At 50.4% G+C, this 3,897-nt stretch overlaps 1 pseudogene across 1 annotated transcript; it reads left to right on the top strand.

Moving 5' to 3' along the window:
* Positions 1–526: 526 nt before the first annotated feature.
* On the top strand, positions 527–3,277 carry LOC309798871 (serine/threonine-protein kinase pim-1-like; annotated as a pseudogene). The gene has a single exon. The product of its transcript is annotated as a serine/threonine-protein kinase pim-1-like (transcript).
* Positions 3,278–3,897: the final 620 nt, after the last annotated feature.

Genomic DNA, 3,897 nt, shown 5'->3' with positions numbered 1-3,897 from the left:
ACTGCCTATACCCAGATTGTAAAAATGGTCTCCAATATTTCCTTATATATTTATGTGAGGGTTAATTTTTCTTGTCAACTTGACTGGCTGTGGGGTGCCTAGGTTAAACATTTCTGGGCGATGAAAGTAGATGAAGTCACCGGGTGTGAGTAGACAGAGATGACAAGAGGGCCCAGGACTGAGCCCTTGGTCATTCCAACCTTGAAAACCCAGGGAGAGAAACTTCGGATGCCAAACGAAATGGAATAAGCCTGCTATAGTCTGTCTCTCCCACTGATTTTGATCTTGGAGAGGCAGCAGTGGGCAGTGGCTTGAAGCCACTAAGGTCTTAGTTCTCTGCCCAGGAATCAGACCTGGGTAGCCTGGATGAAAACCAGGAATTCTTGACAAGCAAGGTCTAGAGGCTAGATTTCCCTGGCTCTTGCCCCCAGTGAAAACTGCATTTCTCAGGAGGTAAAAACTGTTAAAACAGGTACAAAGTATATTATGAGAGACACAACACAACAAATGCGAGAGCACACAGAGAAACGGTCTGTTTATTTAAGATAGAGGCAAGGTAGAGATACACACCCAGAGAGGAAGGGTGTGGGCCTCCCCCCCTAATGAGGAGGAGTGCAGTAAAGAGGCTGTGAAATCATTTATATAGGGCAGTTCTTCCCGGTCTTTGTTTACCCTAGCCAATTATCTGGTTTCCTTTTCCACATCTGACCTGCCCTAGGGCCCTCCCCAACACGCCTGCGCAACTTTTTTCCAAGATGGATTCCAGCCCAGAGGCCTAGGGGGAGCCTTGGCATCACCTCTTCTGGGGTGGTGCCCCCTCCTTTTTGACCCGCAAGGGGCCTTTCTGCCCACGTGCAGTGTCTCCCTTGCCCCAAGGATGGGAAATATGTGGCCTCCTGATCTTTACTCCAACAGGGTTTAGCCCCTCTGTCCTCAGGAGACAAAGCCTGGCTATTTACCCTGTTTTCTGTAGTTATTTCTCTTTCGAAGAGCAAACAGGAGGCAGGTTGTAAATATCTAACCTGGAGCCCACCTATCTCCTGTCTCAGGAAATGCAAACAGGAGGCTAGTTGTAAGTGTCTGGCCTGAAGCCCATCTTTTTCTCACCCCAAGAAATGTAAACAGGAGGCCAGCTGTAAATGCCTAGCCTGGAGCCCATCTATCTCCTGCATCAATTTCAACTGAAACCTGGAAAAAATACAAAAAGCAGTTACCTGAGGACTCTGAAAAGTAATTAAGGGCAGGCGGACTGGGGAGGGAAGGTAAAACTTGTAGAGCAAGCTGTAAGGTGGCAGTGAGTTTCCTGGGGTTTCCCTCCTTTACTCTCAGCTTTGACCCAAGAGTGGGATGGTGAATCGAAGATGGCAAACCCTTGGAGAAAGACCCTTCTAGTGAGAGGACAGGGAAAGGGCACATGGAGAGTGTGAGTTCTCACCTTGCTCTGCCTGAGACCAGTTCATGACCCAGGAGGGAAATTGCACTCGCGGGCTACAGAAACGGGGGAAAGAGACCACTTCTTACAAAGTGTGTGTGTGTGTTGGGGGGGTGGATTCTCCTGTTATTTTTTCTTTTTTGCCACTTTGTCCTCAGGGAAGGCCTGATTGCTCAGAACTGCGCAATAGCATGGGAGGCTAAGTTTTCAGGAAAACACCATCTTTTTTGTCCACATGTAATAGGAAAAGAAAGTCAGCGAGTGTGGGGAAAGCAGGTGGGACCTGGAGAAGGGAATTCCCTAACTCTGTGGATAGCTCCAGGCCCACCTCTAGCTGCTCTGAGAAATGAGCTGCCATGTAAACCCACAGAAAGTCCCAGACAGCTCCTGAGTGGCTCATGCCTGGGGCACATCCAAATATATTAAAAGCCTCTTAAAAATCAACAAGAAAGCAAACAACCCAGTTTTAAAAATGGACAAATGACTGGAACAGACATTTCATCAAAGAAGATAAAGAGATGGGAAATAAGCACACGAAAGATGCTCAAAATCCTAGCCATCGGTGAAATGCAAATTAAAAACAAAGATACTACTACATGCCTATTACAATAGATAAAACTTTTGAAGAGTGACAATGTCAAGCTCTGGCCAATAGGCCGAGGCTGGAACTCAAGTTGCTGGTAGGAGTGCAAAATGGCACAGTTACTTTGGAAAATAGTTTGTCAGCTTCTTTTAAAGTTAGACCAGGGCCGCAGTGGCGGAGGAAGGGGCACCTGCAGCGGTAGCAGCAGCTACAAGCTCCCCGTGCCGGGGCGCTGCTGCACGCGCCCCAGGAGCCGCCCGCCCCGCTGCCCTTGGAGCTGCCTGACCCCGCCAGCGTGTCTGTCGGCCCCCAGTCCGGCAGCGCCTCCAGGAGTCCTCCGACTTGCCTTCAGCCTTTCGCGCCACCTGCAGCCTCAGCCCCAGCAGTAGGCACAGCCACCGGCACAAAGCCAGCCCCAGGTCCTGCTGCAGCTCCTCCAGACACAGTCCCTGCGCCGACACCATGGAGGTTGGGATGCTCTTCTCCAAAATCAACTTGCTTGCCCACCTGCGCGTCGTGCCCTGCCACGACCTGCACCGCTCCAAGCTGGCACCCGGCAAGGAGAAGGAGCCTCTGGAGTCGCAGTACCAGGTGGGCCCACCACTCAGGCATCTGTGTCACCGACAACTTGCCAGTGGCCAACAAGCACGTGGAGAAGGACCGGATCTCCGACTGCGGAGAGCTGCCTAATGGCACCCGAGTGTCTGTGGAAGTGGTTCTGCTGAAGAAGGTGAGCTCGGGCTTCCCCGGCGTCATTAGGCTCCTGGACTGGCTCAAGAGGCCCGACAGTTTCGTCCTGATCCTGGAGAGGCCTGAGCTGGCGCAAGACCTCTTCGACTTGATCACGGAAAGTGGGCCCTGCAGGAGGAACTGGCCAGCAGTTTCTTCTGGCAGGTCCTGGAGGCACCGTGACATCAAGGACCAGAACATCATTATCCGCCTCAATCGTTGCGAGCTCAAGCTCATCGACTTCGGGTCAAGGACGCCGTCTACACGGACTTCAATGGGACTCGAGTGTACAGTCCTCCAGAGTGGATCCGCTGCCATGGCTACCATGGCAGGTCGGCGGCCGTCTGGTCCGCCTGACTGACCCCTGTTCTCTGGTGCACACCGGCTCTCAACTAAATGTTAAGTATTAAATGAAATGAAATGCCTGTGTATGGAGACATTTTTAGTTGTCACAACTGGAGGTTGCTACAGGCATCCTAGCAGTCAGAAATACTGCTAAATATCCTACAACACACAGGACAGTCACCATAACAAAGATTATACCACCCAAAATGTCCGTAGTGCCAAGGTTAGAGAACCCTGCCTTAGAGAAAAAAGGGAAAAGAATTAACTCAATTCATGTGAAGAAAAACGGCCTCCAGCAGAAGCCTGGGGGGGGGTGGGGTGTGTGTGTGTGTGTGTGTGTGTGTGTGTGTGTGTGTGTGTGTGTGTGTGTGTGTGTGTGTGTGTGTGTGTGTGTGTGTGTGTGTGTGTGTGTGTGTGTGTGTGTGTGTGTGTGTGTGTGTGTGTGTGTGTGTGTGTGTGTGTGTGTACTGTGAAGTTTGTGGGATCTTAGTTCCCTGACCAGGAATCAAACCTGGGCCCTCAGCAGGGAAAGCACGGGGTCCTAACCACTGGACAGACAGGGAATTCCCAAGCATGGGTATATTAAAATTCCCTCAAACACTGCTGGCTCTCACCCGATTTAGCTTTAGGAATTCATTTGTGTGAACTTTCCACTGGTGCTACGGGGACAGAATCCAGGCTGTACTGTTTGAAGAGTACATGGCAAAAGAACCCAAAACAAACTAGAAAATATTTCCAACAAATATAAACTGAAGACTATCCTTATATATAAAAGAAGATGTTTGTTAGAAAAAGAATATCCCAGGAG

The sequence above is a fragment of the Mesoplodon mirus genome (assembly GCF_964341445.2).
Source record: "Mesoplodon mirus genome assembly, chromosome: 2".
NCBI lineage: Eukaryota > Metazoa > Chordata > Mammalia > Artiodactyla > Ziphiidae > Mesoplodon > Mesoplodon mirus.
This window is presented reverse-complemented; position numbering and strand designations above follow the sequence as displayed.